Source organism: Emydura macquarii, unplaced genomic scaffold, assembly GCF_026122565.2.
Source record: "Emydura macquarii macquarii isolate MOO-44397 ecotype Brisbane River unplaced genomic scaffold, CSIRO-AGI_Emac_v2 contig_2699, whole genome shotgun sequence".
Classification (NCBI taxonomy): Eukaryota; Metazoa; Chordata; order Testudines; family Chelidae; genus Emydura; species Emydura macquarii.
Window position 1 is genome coordinate 3,873,833 of NW_027132836.1, and position 20,411 is coordinate 3,894,243.

Consider the following 20,411-nt stretch of genomic DNA (forward strand, 5'->3'; position numbering starts at 1 on the left):
ATAATGATGAAGCAGTTGGTTATCTAGGTTCAGTTGGTACAGATGCCAAAGACAGCTAAGGGCTCATTTGTATGTCACTATGTCCCTTAAAACATTAGCTACCAACACTCTTTGTTCCCAGCAAAAGAAAAATAGAACTCTGAGCTTACCTGGTGTCTACTTGACTCTTTCTCCCTCCTAATGCTCCCCACTCACAGCTGACAAGAGCCTAGATTGAGCTGCAGAGGAAAGGGAAATAAAGGCTGACCTTCTACCCTACTCAGCCTGGAGTTCTCAAAGTCAGTCTCAGAGAGTTCGGATTAAATAGATGAGCCAAGGTGAGAGAATTCTGCGCCCCTTCCCCTTTGGCTTTCACGGCTGAATTCTAAAAAATGGTATGAAGTTGACAGAGGTTTCCTCTTACCTTTCTACTGAAGCAAAACGGCGTGCAGCTGCTCCAGGACAGGATTAGGTCATGCAAACAGCCTTGTATGAGAGAGTGGAGGCTCAGCAGTGCAGAGACTCCCAAAGGCTGGAAAGATCTGATCTTACATCAGGTGAGAGAAGGCAGCTGGCTAGGCAAGCCAATAATTATGATATCAGCTCCTCTTAGCCTGAGGCAATCCTGCATTTAATAAGAATACAAAAATGACTAAGCTGCAGGTTTTTTTTCCTTGTTCTACAGAGACTCTTGGTAACTCTTGAGAGAAGTTGGACAGGTATTGAATTCTGACTGTCTGGAGATAGCAATTCCCCCCTGCCACCTCTTTGGTTTTCATTCGGTTTGAAATTCCCATTACTGTGCTTTGCAAACCTCTGACCCTAAGTAGGTTGTTTAAAACCATGTTTTCCTGAGTTGAACATCACCTTACTACTGGCAAGCCTTCAGTTGTCAGAAACAGGGTCTCCCATACTTTCATTCAGTCTGATCTTTCATCATGGGAAAGTGTCATGGCTCCCCTGTGGAATAACGTCAACACATGATGTACCATTTAAATAGAAGAGGCTCGCCACAAGGCAAGTGTTCTCAAGGGAATGTTCATTACCAAAAACCTTCAGCACCACAGTCATGAAAATAGGGTTGAATTGCAAGTACTAAATGTGCATTTGTGTGGGTATGCAGAGGGGTTTGTGTGTGTGTGTTTGTATGTGTGGATGTGTATATAGAGGGTGTGAATTCCATGTTTGCATATGCTTCTCTTACCTGGCTCATTCACTCTCTAGAGCCCCCTATAAAAACCTGATCACACTACTGTAATACTTATCTACCTCACAGAATGTTTTGAGGATTGATTAATGTTTGTAATGCACTTTGAAGATGAAAAGCTCTATATAAGTGCTAAATATAATTATTATCATTCCACAAAACAGCAGAAACATCTTTGTGGCCCCCAGGTCATTCTGCAGGTACACCCAATTTATGTCCCACTATTATAGTGAGATACTGAACAAGATCCTGATATTTACTATGGAAGGCAAAGTGATAGTCATATTAGGGTGCAGTGTTTGCACCCAATATTGTGAATCATACAAATTGGAGATGGAAAAGATTGTTATCCAATTTTCATAAAAAATAGGGGATATGGAATAGGAACTTTATTTATATCTATAGTTAATCATCGCAATAGACAAGGGAAAGTTATCCATACTTATTTTATTAGATCTAGCAGCAACTTTTGACACTATTAACATCAGGGTTGTGTCAGTTCATCTACAGCAGTGGTTCTCTACCAGAGGTACACATACCACTGGGGGTACATCAACTCATCTAGGTCAGTGTTTCTCAACCTGGGGGTTGTGAGCCCCAGGGGGTTGCAGGACAGGTTTAGTGGTGTTGCAAGTGCAGGGTTGGCGTTAGGGGTGGCAAGCAGGGTAATTCACTGGCATCCCTTGTCACAGGGGACTAAGTTACATACTTCAGCCCTGGGCGGTGGGGCTTGGGCTTCAGACTCCTGAAAGGGGTACAGTAGTCTAGAAAGGTTGAGAGCCACTGATCTATAGGACCTTGTGGAGGTACTGAGTGTGGATCTCAGTGGATTTGCTCCTTCCTGGCTGATAATTGCTTGTCCTACAGGGCTGTCACATTTAACATACCTCAAGGTTATGTATGGAAATCTGTTAGGGGAGATTGTGATCTGTTTGGGGCTGCACACTGCAGCTGTTTAATAGAACCCATATATTACAGTCTCATTATTTCCCAGCTTCTGATTAAGATAGGGATTTGGAGAAAGTGAACTGGTAGTGAGTTAACCTAGATAAGGGAGAAATAATGCTTGCTCGCCCAGGGCATGAATTAGAAGAATGGGCTGAGACAGTGTCTGCAATATTGTTTGAAGGTATATGCCCACTTTCACCAAGATGTTCTTGTTGAATCCATTACTGTTCCTGGATTCCCAGGTAGCCTCAGTACTTTTTTTTTTATCTGTGGCTGGCCAGCCAAACAGTTGTGACTTTCCCTTTCTAATACTGACCTTACAACAGTCATCTACATCTTTTGTTACATCCAGACTAGACTACTGTAATAACCTGTATTTAGAGCTCTCCCTTTGGATTCTTGAGCAGGGTTTGAATTGGGAGGGTAAGCAATTATTCAGTGTACTGGCACTTCTTCCAAGCTGCCCGCTTGTGCTCCAGAATTTAACCTTTCATTTTGAAAAAAGAAAATCTTTAGCCTTCATGATTGCAAAGAAAAACTTAATGTTGTGAATCAAATGTCACTAATGTAGTGATGTTTGACTGAGTCTGAAAAAAATAGCTATGAGAAGTATGAACTTCTCATTTTCATTTTAGTGGGGCGCTCACTCAGGTGCCTAGTGAGGATTATTAAAATGTCAACATTACTAACAATTTCACTGTTGGTCAGGGCATTTTGAAAGGAAAAGAGAGGGAAGTGACAAAAATCTGCACGGTCTCCTGCTTTCAAGAAGGAGCCAATCCTAAGAAGCCCAGAGAGCATGCACTGTCTGGTGTGAATGGTTTCTCATTTTGACATCTCAAGTGGGTGGAATTTGGAGGAGTATCATGAGCGTTTCTTTTTTCCAATTTGTCCCCTGTCCCAGAGTCTTGATCTAGTGGAGCCTGTGCTCTTCTCAGTGAGGCATGCTGCAATGAGAATTTAAAATCTGTACTCAAAGCTTGGCACTGCCTTTCTAGGTGCAATTCCAGGTGTTTATTACAAACTTTAAAGCCTTGAATGGTCTTGGACCACCTCTCACCTGATTGTAATCTTGTCATGGCATGTAAGATTGGCCATGTGCTCTTATTGTTGGTCCCTGGAATTCTTTCAGTGGAGGATCTCCCCTTTGGAACCTGTCCCTTTTGCGGCCCACCAGAGCCCAGGTTTGGTCATGATGGGCTGGGAATACTGACCACCTTGATGTTCTAGATTTTGGTTTGCAGTGGTGGCAGCAGTGTTCATGCTACTCATTATGAGCAGCTTTGTAGATTCTGTTTTAATCATTTCTGTATCATAACGTTTAGACGATATGGTTACAAAATTACTAAAGACATAACCTAACCAGCTATTCTGCAACCTTTAAATAGGAAAAGCAGCCTGGGATCCCTCCCCTGGGATCACCTCAGGGAAGACACACCTGGGTGTAACTTAACCGTCTGCTGTACTGCCTTTAAATAGTAGACAGGGTTTGGCCTTTATCTTCTGAGATATCCCTAGGGAATACACACCTTGGATTAACCTACATACACTACAGCCCATTTTGGTCCCTCAAAAACAATTTCAAGTACATTTATTTGGCAGTTTGAAACCTCCAAAGAAATAAACTTGTGAACTGAAGTTGACAGTTTTAGCATTCACTAGCCCTACTTTTGCTACAATTCTAGTCCTTCTGAATCTTCTCTCTGACACAGGTTTCTCTCTTTTGCCCTCTGGTTTTTCACAGCTTCAGGAAAATGTGTGAGTCGCAATATTCCGTGGGAATCTTGAAGGATGAAATCCATTAAGAGGACTAACTTGGAATGTAGGTTTCAAATCTGGCACTCAAATAGCAGGGTTCTGCTGCTGATATCTATAGAACTTTCTGTCTGTTGATTTTAGTATCCAGCTGTTTTGATGTAAGATTAAATGATGTACCAAACTACTCAAAACTGTTACATATGAAATATCACTTCCTGACTGTTGATTTAATCTTTCTTCCAAAGGACAGCACCACCAGCTGTTCAACAGCCCCTCCCAACAAATACTGCTCTGTGTTGTTTTAATATGCAGTGTTATAGCTGTGTCAGTCCCAGGATATTAGAGAGGCAAGGTGGGTGAGGTAATAGCTTTAATTGGACCATCTTCTGTTGGTGAGAGAGACAAGCTTTCGTGCTTACACAGCTGAAGAAGAGTTCTGTGTAAGCTCAAAAGCATATCTCTCTCTCACCAACAGAAGCTGATCTAATAAAATATATTACCTCACCCACCTTGTCTCTGTCGTTTTGTTGTTAGGGATGAGCCCAAGGTCTGATATTGGACTTGAACCTGTGTCCTTCTGCTCTACGTGAAATTCTGCCAGACACGTTAATGTCACGATGTCATTTAACAATATTTTTTTTCTGGCATGCAGTCTGCCTACTGCTTGTAGGTAGCCTGGGATATGTGGCTGAAAAAATGTGTTGTGGTGATACAGTAATCTCTGACTCTTGGCACAGGTTTGGTTTTCCTAATACTGTGGCCTTTAGTCTACTAGAGCATTGCAGTGGCTCAGTAGCACATGCTGTGACCTGTCCGTGTCTAGGGTAGCCACCTGAAAATGCCAAGGTCAGGGCAGGCTGCAAAAGGAAAGCAGATTCTCCCAGCACTGCTGGGTGACACTGAAGTCAGACTTCCCAACCAGCCACAAACAGTGCTTCTGATTCCCCACACTGGTTATCAAGAAGCCAAAATAAAATACACACAGCCCCCTTTACTGAATTTCAGTCTCCGGCTCCCAGTCAGCCACTAAATCCAGTAAAGAGATCAGTTATTTAAAACTCTCTGCTCTTTACCAAAAAGGTTTCTCCTGACCCCAAAGGGTCAGCCACAGTACCAGATCAATATAAGTTTAGATCTTACCCAAAACACCACGCTGCCAGCCAATACTTTAGTAAATAAAACTAAAGGTTTATTATAAAAAGAAAGACAAATTATAAGAGAAATGTTAAAGGATTAAATCAATCAGATACATACAAATGATTTGAAAGTCCATATATATCAGGTTTCTAGAAGAACTGTGGAGTTTGCATGCTTGTATAGTCCCTCTGGTATACATCCAGTACCTGGATGGGTCTCAGTCCTTTGTTTCACAGCTTCAGTTCAGTTCAGATGAATTGATCCAGAGGTAGACTGGAGACAAAAGACAGACTAAAGACAAAATGGATGTTATACAGTTGCCTTTTATGTCCTTTGGCCTTGGCCATGCTGCTTGTGGAATTTTACAGGAATAAAATGGAGTCCAGAGTCACATGAGTAAGTCCTGGTGACTCATCAGGTATATCCCTGTCTTCTGCCTCTGGGCCCCTTGTACCTGTAAATTTCTTAATAGTCCATTAAGCAGGCTAGTGCTGCAGCCATCCTGTCGGGTGTCGCCCAGACACAGCATAATTTGAAATACAGATATATCAAACATATCCATAGCTTCCATTACACATATAACACATGAACATAAACATTATCATCTTACTTAGCAGATTATGGCCTTTCTAACAGTACCTGACATGGCATATCTCATATGAATTATTATGATTTTGACATATTGATGTTAAATAGTATAATAAATGTCCCCCCAATCCAGCCAACGTGACACATGCCATGTCCAGAACTAGTGTAGCTCCAGAAGCTGTTGGCCCTTCCAGCTTTACTCCAGGGAGAATATTTTCTAATCTTGAAGTTGGTAACTCTTAAGATCAAAGATGTGTACAGCAGGAGACTTCAAAATCATGTTGGAAGTTGTGAGTTGTCATAAACTTCCTATCTTCCCACACCACTGTGACTAGTGCAGAGCTGGCAATAGCCTGGCAACTTCTCCCTTCCCAACCTTATAGCAAGTTTAAGGGAGCTTTTCATAATTTCCCCTTCCTTTTCCATTACAGTGTCAACACAGAGAAGAATTTTCCCAACCTGAAGCTGCTGGATGAGTGGTAGTTAGGCAGACTGTCTTTCTTTGCTCTGTCTTGGGGCTTCTCCATTCATAGTTGTCGTGCTCTTCAGGGAGAGTAGGGGATGAAGGAGCTGGGATAATATAGCACAGATAAGAGAGTCTGCCACACATCAGGTTCCAGAGCACAGCAGGTGAGTAAGTAAAAAGATCCTTTGAGAAAATTATGAATATGGGAGATTGTGGCCGAAATCAAGAGACATAACAGATTAATGAAACAAGAAGAGTTTGGTCATGTGACCTGGCAATGACGTTGGGAATGTAGGTATTGGTACTGGAGGGAAAATGACAGAGAGCTTACCCTCTCTTTCCTTCCTCCCACCCCTCTGTCTTCCTTTTAAAAAGCTTCTTCTGGAGCTCAGACCCTGTGACGTTCTGGTGAGCACACTGTTGTGTTCTGGTTTTTATGTGGGACATTAATTAAGATCATTTTCTTGTAAAAGACCTGAGGGATTGTGAGCATTTTAAGAACATTTGTAACTAGAGGTGAGACCTTTATACCTGGTGAATTCTCCAAATCCTGTCCTGTCCAATTAATGATTTGGAGTGTGTTACACAGATCTGACCATGTAACACTAGGACATAAGCAATGAAGTGATTGCTCATGTACCGGTTCAGATTGTTGCTTCTAAATCTGCTCTTTGTATTTTCCATCTGTCTTAATTTTAAGGTGCTTTCTCAGTGTGTTGAATGAGCCAGGACTATAGTAAGTAGTCTGTGCACCTTCTAGCTCTTACACAATTTTCCTATTCTCTCCTCTTTGCTGACATTTCTAACTATTCAGTTATGAATGCTGAAGCATCCTTTCCTGTGTTTTGACTGAGCTGGCATCAGGATTTGCATGTGAGTGACCTGTGACACTGCTCTGTGTGCACATCAAATAAACTTGGAGGTTATGTATTGTATTACTTTTCAGGCTGTAAGGTACATAAATACATTTCACATTTGCACTAAAATCCTATTCAAAGATTCAGAAAGGCTGCTTGAAGTTCACTAAGAAGCACTCTCTGAATGCAGTCAGGAGCTGCACAGGTCCTTTTTGAAAAGTGTGCAAACGTGCCAAGTGCCTTTGAATACTACGACTACCTCACTCTCAGATAGCACTTTCATCAGTAGATCTCAAAGCAGTTTACAAAGGTGGTTAGGATCATTAACCCTATTGTACAGGTGGGGAAACTGAGGCACAGAGAGGGGATATGACCTGCCCAATATCTCCCAGCAGATCAGTGACAAAGCTGGGAATAGAACCTAGGTCTCCTGAGTCCTAGTCCAGAGTGCTAGCTATTAGGTCAGATAACTAAGTAACTGTACCTCTGTATTTGCAGTATTTAAGTATTTCCTATAATAATAAATATAGGGGAGTACAAAAGAGTACTGCTAATAGAAGCAATATTATTTATGGTATTCCTTGTCTACACCACAACTTTTAACCAAATTTGTAACCAGTTAGTGGATCTAACCATGTTTTTTGCCCACACACAACATGGTTAATATTTGGCTAACTATGCAGTTAACAATGTTTCTTCCTTGCCAAAGGATTTTTGGCTACTACATGATTGTCTTTTTGTAACTGGCTCAGCACAGATTTTGTTGTTGTTTTTTCAGTGTAAATTGAGCCCCCAACCAGGCCCGATAAATAGTATGGTGGGTCCATCTTCTTTCCTTCACTGTGTATAGTAGGATGGTCTTGAATGCACTGCTCCATGTGCTGCAGGCGCCAATATGTGCATGTGTACTAGGCACTCTATGCCTCCCGATGCATTATGGCACAGCTGCCCAGGTTTTCCCAAAAATCATTGACACAGACACAGGATGGTGTGGTAGGCATGGATATACAACTAACAGATGGTTGTGTTGAGGAAAAAGCTGTTGCATGATCACAGCTCAAATATGTTTCTTGAAACATGAAAATGTCATGAACCAGTTACAAAATCACAGTTGTACTTGTATTGTCAGCAGGTAAAACTGGCAACTGTTTAAGATGATCAAGGTAGGTTTATATCTTAGGAGCTAACCATCTTTCTTTGAAATAGGAAACAGGAGCTGAAATCGATTACCTGAATCATTCATAAGGAATGCTCTGCTGGGATTTACTTAGCCATTTATTGTACAACCTTTCACTAGCAAACAGGGCCTGCAATGAATTGCTAAAGGGCACACCTACCACATAGTTTTTGCAGCCGACTTGGATTGTGGGAAGTCCGTGGCTCTTGCAGACTTGGCAGGGAGATTGTGGAGTATAAGTCAATGTCTTGAGCTGACCTGTCTACAATCATGTGCATTGGACTTTGGAGACATCAGGCCAGATTTTGCCCTCAGATATTGAACTCATGTTGAAGTATATGGGAATTGCATGTGCATATCTGAGGGCAGAATTTGACCCATTTTGATGTCTGAGGCTGGACCTCTTGCTTGAATTCCCGTCTTTTGTCTTCTCCTACTGCAGTGGAAAACATAAAACCTTAAACTTAGGCAGACGGTAGTTGGGAAAAATTCCAGCAGGTATTATCTTAGAAACTAGAAAATGGTTCAGTGAAACAAGGAGTGAATCATGTAAATATGTGGAGCATATTTACAGCAATATCACTCCCTTGCCAATACAAAGCAAAGAACAAAAGCAGCCTCCTGGCAAGGGCCCCTCCTAGATGACTTATTGGGACTGTGAGCTCACCAGTGGCCTCAGGAAGAACTGCTTATGTAGCACTTCTGACTTAATTTTCTTCTCTCTTCTGCTGCCTGTGAGCAGAGAACCAGGTCAGGATTCAGCAGCAGACATCTTCCTGTGCCATGTTTCTGAGTGTCTGTATGCCCTCCTGAGGAGGGAGGAAACGGGAATGGAACTGAGGGAAGTATTTTGCTGTCACAAATTCCTGGATTTGCTTTTAAATTTCAGACACTGAAAATGAAGTGTTAGGGGTGAAGCACTTGACACAGAGAAATGTTTGCAGGGCCATGAAAGAATGGGGCCATATTTTCAGTATTGACATTTGTTTATGTACAGTGAGTCCTTTCCTAGGAGCATGTTTAAAACAAGGTGAAATTGTGTGTTTGTTCAGTTAAAATGGATGGTAAAGTTCCAGACTGGACCATTGGGGGGAGCTGTTCATTGTAGCTCCTAGCTAGCAGACTGACAGCATGTCTCTGGGAGCATGAAAAACTTAGGTGGGGAAAAAGAGCTGCCATGGGAACTAAAATTGAACAAGATGCAGGATGGGCAGAAGAACCCAATCGAAAGAGGGTTCAGTGCAGATCAAGGTTGCGAAAAATGTTGTATAGGAGGTAGGTGGGAGTTAAGGAGGCACCAGAAGATGTTATTGCAAGTGAATATTTCATTTTTATTCCAATAAAGTTTGTTTCAGCTTCTCAAGCAGGTGTTGCTGTGCTTACATATTTCTCCAAACTCTCCAGTCCATTCAGAGTACAATCTGCTAGGATTTCATGGGAATAAGACTGATTCCCCGCTTTGTGCCAACTTTGGTGTGAAACATGTGGCTGAAATCCAGCTAATCAGATCTGCACATTGAAAACTTCAGCCTAAATCCCCTTGGTCTTCCCATCTCTAAATGTTCTCAAAGTTCTATGCATCTAACTCCAGTTACATAGCTGCCGACCATACATTAAAGAATCTGGGATTTACACTGTGTATAGAATGTAAAATGTTATAAACGTGTAGACCGAAGGAGAAAGAAAATTAGGATTTATCAGATGAGAGAGTCTCTCTCAGGCAGGCTTCTCTCCATTTCGTTCCACAGGCAGAGACACATCACCTGGACTGTCCTGAGTTTTAATGTTTTCTGAGCAGTTATGAGGGTTTCCAGGCCATGAAGACTGTTCTTGTCCTTCCATTGCCATCATTTTCTCTCTTGCTTTGGTCTGGATATTGTGACATCATTGGTGAATGTGTCTGTGGTGAATTGCCTTGGGCCAGTGTAACTTTCAAAGGATCTGACAATTTGTTACTTTTCCAATGAACAGTTTATTACATTTGTAATTATTGTTATTAGCCTGGCAGGTGGTGCCGTACTTAGTTCTTTTACAACTGCTGTACATGCAAATATTTCTTACATGACAAATTAAAATCTAAATAAAATCCAATAAATAGAAATATTTTCCTAGGATTTGTGTGTAATTAGTTTACTCTAATGCTGTCTTATATAGTCATCTTCCAATGGAGATGTAAGCTTCAGAAAGCATATCTTGTATGGTGCTGAGCACAATGTTGGATCTCACTGAATAATGATAATGTAGTTACACCCACTTCACGCAATCCCATTCCATCCATTCTATGCAACACAATTAAATTCCATGCCATCACTACAATCTGTCACATCTAGTTTTATTCTTCCAGTGCTTTTTCTCTAAACAGTTGCAAAATGACTTGTAGTCATGAACAAAAGATTGAATTAAATTGTATCACGATACTTGACTTCCTGCTTGTACTGAAGCGTGATGAAGATACAAGTACATTTCTTTACCTTCAATAAAACGATTTTAAAAAGCCTGCCCAGGATAGCTGTGGGCTGTGCCCTTGTTGCATCATAGCCTATGTGGTAAAACATACATGGCTTCTCACTACATGCTCTGCTCCAGCAAATGTTGCATCACATTATCTGGCACTGTTACCAAAGAGAAGATGTGACTTCAAAAGAAAGAGAGCCAGGAAACCAGCACAGCCCTGTCTGTGGATACCAGTGTGCTCTGTCTCCTGCAATCCTTATCACCAGAGCTGCTTTTGCATTTATTAAAAGTGTCTTTGTTACAAGAGATATTTACAACATTTTTCTATTATCAGAATGTTTGTTAAAGCAATTTGCCAACCTTTTAAGATGAAACACAGAGGAAATATAATTTTGTTTCTGTTGGAAATTTGGCCTTTTTATGTGGAGTCCTCTTTGCCCATTTCCGATTTCTCCAGACTCACATGCAGGGGAAACCATCCCTGAAGGAACGTTATTCTTCGAGTGCTTCCTCATGTGCATTCCACTATAGGTGTGTGCACGCCTCTGTGCACAGTGACCTGGAACTTTTTCCCCCTTAGCAGATTCCATAGGGCTGGCTCTGGCACTCCCTGGAGCCCCACACACATGCCGTGGTATATGAGGCCCTATGCCCCCTCAGTTCCTTCTTTCCACCTGTGACGGTTGCTGGAACTAGCCTTGCTCACAGCAAGTACTATTCCCCTTGTTTGAACTTGTTTGATATTCTAAGTTAGTTTTAGTTAGTTAAGTAGTTGTTAAGTGTAGTTAGAGATAAGGCAAATCCCTCCGGGAACTTAGAGTGGCAGGGCCATACCCCGGTCGCCAGGATTCAAGCCATGTGCCTCCTGTGGGAAGGCCATCCCACTCAGTGACCCCCACAACCACTGTCTTAAATGCTTGGGGGAAGCCCACAGGAAACAGAAATGTAAGATCTGCAGGGCTTTTAAACCGAGGACTCAGAAGACCGAGAGATCCAGTTGAAAGCCCTGTCGATGGAGGCAGCGCTCCGCCCAACATCCGGGCTGGCCTGCTCCACCTCGGCACTGAGCGTGACCTTGGTGCAGAGTGCACCGCCGGCACTGGCCTCGACACGGCACCGCGCAACATTGCCTGCACTGAAGAGGAAGAAGCAGCGTGCGGAGCACGGACACTCCCCTGTGCCATCGGTACGGGCAGGGTCGAGCACAGAGATGCACCGGACCCGGCCAGTCGAGTCTTCTCCGGTGCCTGCATCTCTGGCCAGGGAGCCTCCCCTGACTCCTGGGAGTGGGAGAGTGCCCCTGCCAACGCTGTCGACACCGGAGGCTTTTCAGGCGGCAAGAGCCTTGTTGGCCTTGCCCACGCCACCTCCGCCCCCCCGTCCGCCAAGGGAGAAGGGGCCGGTGTCACGGGGAAAACCCACGTTGGGTCCTCCTGAATGGCGGTGGAGATCCCCAGTATGGGGAGGAAGATCTCCTGCCGGACGATCTTCGAGGGTGGAGCAGAGCCGCTCCCCCAGCAGTCGCTCCAGGTCAGCGTCATCAAATTGACTTGCTCCAGCACAGAATGTGGAGTCTCCCTGTCAGCGCCAATGTCGATCCCCGGCACCGGAGGCAGCGTATGCCAGGAGGCAGCACCAGTCGAGGTCTGCCAGGCAGCGCTCAGACAGTTCCTGTTCCATATCCCTGGCACCAAGGAGTTCACCCGTATCTAGACGGCGCAGAACCAGGTCGCCATTGGAGGACCCAGCACCAGGGAGTTTGCCCGCACCACGGAGGTGCAGAACCCGATCACCATTGGAGGACCCAGCACCGTGCAGTCCACGATGCGGAACCCAGTCACCGAAGTCCGGCTCAGCACCGAGGAGTTTGGAGCAGCGCTGACCTCAGTCACCGAAGGTGTCTGCAGAGCTGCAAGGCAAGCAGCAGCAAAAATCATCGGTACTGAGATGATGCTCCGGTACCTCTAGCTCTTTGGAGTGCGCCTCCGTTCGTCGGCACTGCTCGCGGCGATGGAGGCAGTCCTCATCGTCCTCCAGGTCGGAGGCGTCGAGAGGGCGGTCTCCAGCACAGAAGGGCGCCCGGGACCGAGGACGTACACGGCACCGCTGGTCCAGTGACTCGGGGTCTCCTGGTGGGACAGTTGACGGGAGAGCTGATGCCCCCACAAAGCATCACAGCCTGTGACGCAGTCAGTCCCATGTTGGCCCCAGGGTCAATGGTTGCAACAATGGCCTTATTGGGCCCCTTGGGGTATCCAGATGGGGCCAGGGCCCCAATCCGTTATGTCATCAGTGCAGTCTGTGCCTCCGGTACAGGAGAGGGCCCATACACACCACTCCTCGGACGAGGAGTCGGATCCAATGGGGGGACCCTCAATGGGTGCAACCCTTCGCCAGGAGGGGGCGCACCCACCAGGTGTGCCTCGGCAGTCCACTTCCTCCTCACTGGATGAGGTAGTCTCCCGGGACCACTTGGCGCTACTGGAGGATTTCAGGGCGCACCAGGAGCTGCTCAAGAGGGTGGCCTCCAACTTGGGGCTGGAGGCAAAGGAGTTAGAAGAGGCCGAAGATAGCCTCTTTTAATGTGCTGGCGGCAGCTGTCCCAGTGAGAGTGGCCCTCCTAGTCCACGAAAGGGTCCTTAAGATTATAAAGGCCCTGTGGCATACCCCTTCCTCGGTCACCCATACGTCAAAAGTGGCCGAGAAAAAATATTATGTCCCAGCCGAAGGGTTTGAGTATTTGTTCGCTCACCCCACCCTGGGAACCCTGGTGGTAGATGCGGCTAACCAGAGAGACAGGCAAGGTCAACCAGGGTCCATTCTCAAGAACAAAGACAATAAGAAGCTGGACTTGTTTGGGAGAAAGGTTTATTCCACAGCAAGCCTGCAGTTCAGGATTGCCAACCATCAGGCCTTCCTGGGTAGATACAATTTCAACCTGTGGGACTCCCTCAGGCAGTTCGCTGAGGCCCTGCCCCAGGACCATCGTGACGGAAGGAACCACAGTAGCTAGGGCAGCGCTCCAGATGTCCTGTGACGCTGCTGACTCGGCAGGCAGGGCCATAGCCTCCGCTATCGGTATAAGAAGGTGCTCGTGGCTGCAATCCCAGCTGCACCGATGCCCCATGACAACAGCCAGGCACAGCCTACAGCTGTTAGGCCACATGGTGGCCTGCATGTATGTAGTGAGACTAGCTTGCCTGAGGCTCAGACTGCTTCAGGCATGGTTGGCCTTGGTATATGTGCCAAGCAGACACCCTTTGGACCGGGTGGTCACAGTTCCTTCGCCCGTGTTAGCCTCCCTAAACTGGTGGCGGACTCCCAGGGCAGTGATGAAGGACGTTCCATTCAGGGAACTGGTCCCGTCGGTCACCCTAATTTCTGACGCATTGGATGTAGGATGGGGAGCCCACATCAGTGCCAACCTAGGCACTCAGGGGCTCTGGTCGGGGGAGGAGAGGCTCCTACACATCAACGTGAAGGAGCTGAGGGCCATTCACCTAGCGTGCAAGGTGTTCCTCCGATTCCTGACAGGCAGAGTGGTACAGGTGCTGATGGACAACACCGCAGCCATGTTTTACATAAACAGGCAGGGGGGAGTACGCTCCTTGGCCCTCTGCGAGGAAGCTACCTGTCTGTGGGACTTTGCCGTGAGGCATGATTTCCACTTGACTGCCTCTCACCTCCCAGGAGTGAGGAACGACGAGGCGGATCACCTCAGCAGGTCATTTCTACGCCGCCACGATTGGTTGTTGCACCCAGAGGTGGTGGCTATGATCTTCCAGAAGTGGGGCGTTCCCCAACTGGACCTATTCGCACCATCCTGGAACACGAAGCGTCCGAGGTTCTGCTCGCTCCGGGGTTGTGAGACTGGGTCGATTTCCAATGTGTTCCTCATGGATTGGACAGGGGCCTCATGTATGAGTCCCGCCCATTCTGCTCCTATCCAAGGTCCTGCTGAAAATAAAGAGGGACAGGGCGAACGTTATACTCATCACTCTGGCCTGGCCGAGACGGCACTGGTTCAGCATACTGCTGGACCTTTCGATCGCCCCACCCCTGGAGCTCCTGAGGCGACACGACCTTCTATCCCAGGACCATGGTCGCCTGTTGCACCGGGACCTGGACTCCTTGCACCTCACAGCCTGGAGGCTCTGTGGCTGACAGAGGGAGAGAGAGCCTGCTCAGTGCAGGTCCAACAATTCCTGCTTGGCAGCAGGAATCCTTCTACACAGGTCGTGTATCGGGCTAAGTGGAGGCAGTTCACCTGTTGGGCGGAGTCCCAGGGCATTCCGCCCAGCCTCTCACCTATACAGGCGATCCTGGAGTACCTGCTCCAGCTAAAGCTCCAGGGTCTGTCGCTGGCCTTGCTGAAGGTTCACCTGGTGGCCATTTCGGTCTTCCATTAGCCGCTAGAGGGGAGATCGCTGTTCTCCCATCCCATATCAATCATGTTCCTCAAGGGGGTGGAGAGGCTTTATCTGCAGGTTCATGACCCGGTGCCTCCTTGGGATCTCAGCCTGGTCCTCTCAAGATTCACGGAGCCCCCCCTTTGAACCCATGACTTCATGCCCTCTGCTCATCCTTTCATGGAAGGTAGCCTTCCTGGTGGCCATTACCTCAGCCAGGAAGGTCTCCGAAATTAGGGCCTTGACTTTGGAGCCCCCTTATACAGTATTCTATAAGGACAAGGTCCAGCTGAGGCCACATCCGGCCTTCCTACCCAAGGTGGTTTCCCAATTTCATTGTAACCAAGATATTTTTCTCCCTGTGTTTTTCCCAAACCTCATGGTTTGGAGGAGGAGAGGAGATTGCATTCGCTGGATGTGAGACGAGCCCTGGCCTTCTACGTCAAGCGTACAAAGCCGTTCCGGAAATCGACACAGCTCTTCGTTGCAGTGGCCGACCGGATGAAAGGCTCACCTGTCTCCACCCAGCGCATCCCCTTGTGGATTACATCATGCATCAAGTTCTGCTATGAGCAGGCGAAGGTGCAGCTTCCAGGAACCATCACAGCGCACTCAACCAGAGCTCAAGCATCATCTACAGCCTTCCTGGAGAGAGTGCCTCTGCAGGACATCTGCAAAGCTGCCACCTGGTCATTGGTGCATACCTTCACGTCCCACTATGCCATTGTCCAGCAGGCGAGAGAGGATGCGGGATTCGGCACAGCAGTGCTGAGGGCAGCTCACCGGTAACTCCAACCCACCTCCAAAGGTATTGCTTGTTAGTCACCTATAATGGAATGGACGTGCGCAATCACTCGAAGAAGAAAACACGGTTACTTACCAGTAACTGATGTTCTTCGAGATGTGTTGCTCATGTCCATTCCACACCCACCCCTCGTCCCGCTGCTGGAGTTCGCAGAAAGAAGGGACTGAGGGGGCATAGGGCTGGCAGTGCCTCATATACCACGGCATGTGTGTGGGGCTTCAGGGGGTGCCAGAGCCGGCCCTACGGGAACTGCTAAGGGGAAAAATGTTCCGGGAACCGTGCCCGGAGGCGTGCACACATCTGTAGTGGAATGAACATGAGCAACACATCTCGAAGAACATTAGTTACTGGTAAGTAACCTTGTTTTACAGTCAGTCAGGCTCACAACCTTTCTGGATTTGATAGGTCTGTTTAGGCTAAGTATTTAGGACACAAAAAAAACCAAGCATACTTTACATAGGATTCCCTCCACTCTTCTCATCTGTATGCTTCATGATGTGGCTGCAGTGTGAAAAGGCAGCGCACTTTCTTGATGCCTCCTTTTATGTTCTGTAGAAATTGCAAACACACTGACAGCACCAGGAAATTCAATGCTGCCTCTTAGAAGGATGGGAAGAGGAAGAAAAATGGGCAAAATTCTTAGCACAAGATTTAGTGCCATGTCATCTCGTGTCTTGAAGGAGCTGCAGCTGGGCTAGAGAGATGTCAGGATTTGGCTGACTTATATATGCACTCATTAGGGCTCCAAGAACTGATCTTGCTGGAGCAGGGAGCAGAGACATGTTCTGGAATCATTCCCTGCAGGCGCTGTTCAGCAGGTACAGTGGTCCAAAAGTGGCACTGATTCAAAATAGTGGCTGGAAAGATATTACATACTTGAATGCACCTGGAGTAGAGGAAACTAAAGATGTCGGTCCCGGCTCCTACCCCTATCAGCTATCTCATATTTATGAGATACAGGTGTGTGATTACAGAGTAAACAGGACCAGAGATTTCACTTCTAGGATAATGATCTGCATGCTTTCCTTCAGAGTATTTCTGCCAAAACATAGAAGCATGATCATGAACTCCTGCACTTCCACACACCCCATGTGTACCCAGGGAAAGGACTGCTGTTCCCAGGGATGGGATGGCATACAGAATGTGCCCCTTTGGCTACTGTATATCTCAGTCTTTTCTGAATATATGACAAAACCCACCTTCTATATTGGTCAAGCTACCTGCTGTCTACCAACTTGCTACTCCCACTACAGATTGTTTTGGACTGATGGTGCCACACTGGCACCTTTCTGGATGTACTGGAAGCAGAAGGGCAGCTAGACACTTGAATTTAGCGCTGAGAAAAAATACTGGATTAACAGCTTTGAAGGCTGAAGTTCTCTCTCTCTTTCCCGAACAGGTACTGCATGGACTGTGGCAAAGCAATGTTTTCCATAGTTTTCTCCAACGTGCTTCAGACCTGACATGAAAGGACCATTTCTAAGCATGAGAGAGGAGTTCAGTTTCCATGATCCATTCAATATTTGGCCTTTCTGCAGAGACTGCCCACCAGAAAATGAGTTCTAGTTGTGGTGGGTATTTTTTAATATGGATACCTGTACACCAGAAATTCTGCTGAGATCCCCAGCTCACTTCACATACAACACTGAATGGCAATCAGATAAGTAATGACTTGCACTGCCACTGAGAGGAGAAAAGCTTTCTATCCCAATCCCTAGGCCTGCAGGATCCCCTGAGCCATCCAGCTCCTGAAAGTCATGTGAACAAGTATCAGAGATGTTACCATTTTCATCTGGCCAGGATGATAAAGATTTGATAGCACCAAAGGAATTACACATGTCAAATGGAATAGGTGGCATCTCTTGGCGTTGTGCTGCCTTTTCAGTAGCAGTGGTTGCTTTTGGTATCACAAAGCTCATTGATCAGCTCTGCAGAAAGAAGTGAAAGGAAAAGCACAGGTGCAAGGAAGCCTGCATTGTACAACTGTGCTATCCGCAATACAGGCAAATGATTTATGATTGCATATTTCATGTGGCAGGAATGATATTTCCAGAGGTAGAACAAGCAGGAAAATCCAAACTTGCTTCAGGGGACAGACATCTTACAAATAAAGCAAATCCCTTTGAATTTTCTGGCAAGTCTTATCAAGACAATCCTGCTGCACAGGGGAAAACTTGGCTTTCTCTTTAGAATCCCAACAGTGACGCCAGAATAACCATTACTATTTGCCCAGGAACCACTTGCTAGACAACAGGAGAGCTGCTGCCCTGACAACAATCTCCACTGGTAGGATATTCATTTTGTATTTGCACACAACTTGTTGCTTTGACATCATCTGTAAGGAAGAAGCAAAACACCACATAGAGTTTGAGATTCATGATATTTTGGCTGCACGTTAATATTGGTATTAACCAGTTTTGGATGAGCGAACATTGGTGAAAGCTGATTGGCTGATTTGGAGATGGACATTTGGGATCCCTCTGCTGGTTTTAGACTGGGCACTGAATGAGAGAAACCAAAGGGAACTCCAGTAACACTACACTGCACGTCTGAGCTCTGAAACGGCACAAGGTGGGGTGATAGAGCTAGAAGGGAAATCTTGCAGTGCTGTAGTACAAGTCTGAAATGGGCAGCAGAGCATGGGGGAGAAGAGGAGCAAGATGTTAATATCATTATTCATAGTTATTTATATTACTGTAGCACCTACAAGTAGCCATCAAGATTCAGGCCCCATTGTGTGAGGCACCATACAAATATTCACAGACATGGCCCCTGCCCTGAAGAACTTGCAATAACATACCAGGGTGTTCTCCGTAACAGGGTCGACTGAATCCTTGGATGAACTGTTCTTTTCCTTCCTTCTTTCTCCAGGTTTGTGTCCATTCAGTTTCTCTTTCAGGCTTTGACTCAGCTCTTATTCAACTGAATTATTATATTTTGAATTCAGCAGAAGTGTTGTGATGCAGCTCCTCTGACAAATATTGACAGTTAAACTTTTCTTCATCTAATGTATTTTCCTACTGGCTCTTGAAGGATGTTTTCAGGTGGAAATTGGAAACCAAAATCTCTAGATGACAAATAGCCTTACTCTGTTAGGAACATTCCAACGGCATGCATTAGGAGAACTATCTCCAGCCACTAGATGGCACATTACACAAGAATCTGCCCATGGTTCCTGATTACGCTGAACTTTACATTTTCAAAGTCTTGTATTATGATTAATGGATAAATAACAAACATGTTTAATAGGAGAAAATGTCCAACATTGGCAATAGTGATTAAGGTTCATTAAGTAGCTGTTATTTTGGATACCTGGTAATTAGTGCGTGCCAACCACTTTATTTCCAGGCTTTGGCACCTTGGTCATTATTAACTCAGGTAATAAAATTGAATGAATCACACTGTAAATCTTTTTATTGGTTCCATGTTGGAGAGGATTCCAGGTTTCTGAAATTCCTTCATGAGTTGAAGTTTCATATTTCCCAATTCCCTGCTTTTCTTTCTTTCCCTCTCCCCGCCTCTAAGCTCTGTTATTCCTTAGGACAGACATTTAAAATAGCTTTCTACTTCAAAAACCATTGAAAGGGAATACTCTGCTGCCACACTGACAGCCACAGAAACTGACGTTCTTTATCCCCAGAATAGGTAAAGCAAGCAAAGAGAGTGCAAGCTTCCCACCACTGCCTACGTGCCTCATCTGTGTCCGGCAGGGCCACCTCCAGAGATGAGAGGGGAAATCACTCTCCATACCTCTGCTAGGCTAGGAAAGGGATATGTTGAGGTGATGGTGGGGTTTTCTTGTCCTGTAGGAATCGGACAATAATACAACATGGAATATTGCAGTGACCACTCACAGTAATGGAGTATACAGCCTAAAATATGATAAAACCTCACAACCCCTGGAGAGGAAGCTCCCTGCCTGCACACAAGAAGTTCTCTTCACTTCCCTCCGTCTGTGGGAGGGAGAATCAACCCTGGAATACAGCTCTGGGGACTGTAATGAATTCCCTGCCCCTCCCTCAAGGGGTATCTATTTGTGAGACAGAAGATCAGGACACAACTATGTTTCCAGTTCATTTAGCTTCAGTAGAACATACCACTGAGGCTTTTGTCTGGACTCCATGATCTTCAGAGGACGTGATAAAAAAGCATGTCTTTGACTGGCTGATGTTCTAGGTAATGTCTTTCTGCAGGATCAAGTGGCTATGGGATTTCATTTCCCTTCTTCCAAACTCTGTTGTAATATGGCTTTGTATTCTAGAATAGCTACTGTAGTCCATCCATGACATGGCAGCATTTCAGTGCTGGGAGAAGTGATTCCTGTGCATCGTTTGTATATCCCTTCAAAAGTGCTTTCGGATACTTTATAACGAAATGCACTCTATAAATGTACGTTATTTGTGTTGTTTTATTAGTTGGCATAGTGCCCATCGTATTCATTGGTGTTTCCCTGTACAATGGATATGTGTGTGTCAGAGTAAATCCTTTAGATTCTCTTGTGTGTACATGTGTGTGTCTGTAACTCCCTGAGTAGGTGTGTGTGTCGGCAAGGCAAAGCTCAGCTTTAACTCTAGGAGGATATGGAGGAGCTGACTGCGAGTCATCCACTTACTCATTGGCATGTGC

General features: G+C 45.7%; 1 long non-coding RNA gene across 1 annotated transcript in view; it reads left to right on the plus strand.

Annotated features, from left to right (window-relative positions):
* The first annotated feature begins 225 nt into the window (after positions 1 to 225).
* LOC137164911 (uncharacterized) overlaps positions 226 to 20,411 on the plus strand; it is a 35,180-nt gene continuing 14,994 nt past the window's right edge. Inside the window, exons 1-3 of the long non-coding RNA XR_010923235.1 lie at positions 226 to 317; positions 3,879 to 3,956; positions 6,049 to 6,247. This is a non-coding gene — a long non-coding RNA (uncharacterized lncRNA). The remainder of the gene's footprint in view (positions 318 to 3,878; positions 3,957 to 6,048; positions 6,248 to 20,411) is intronic.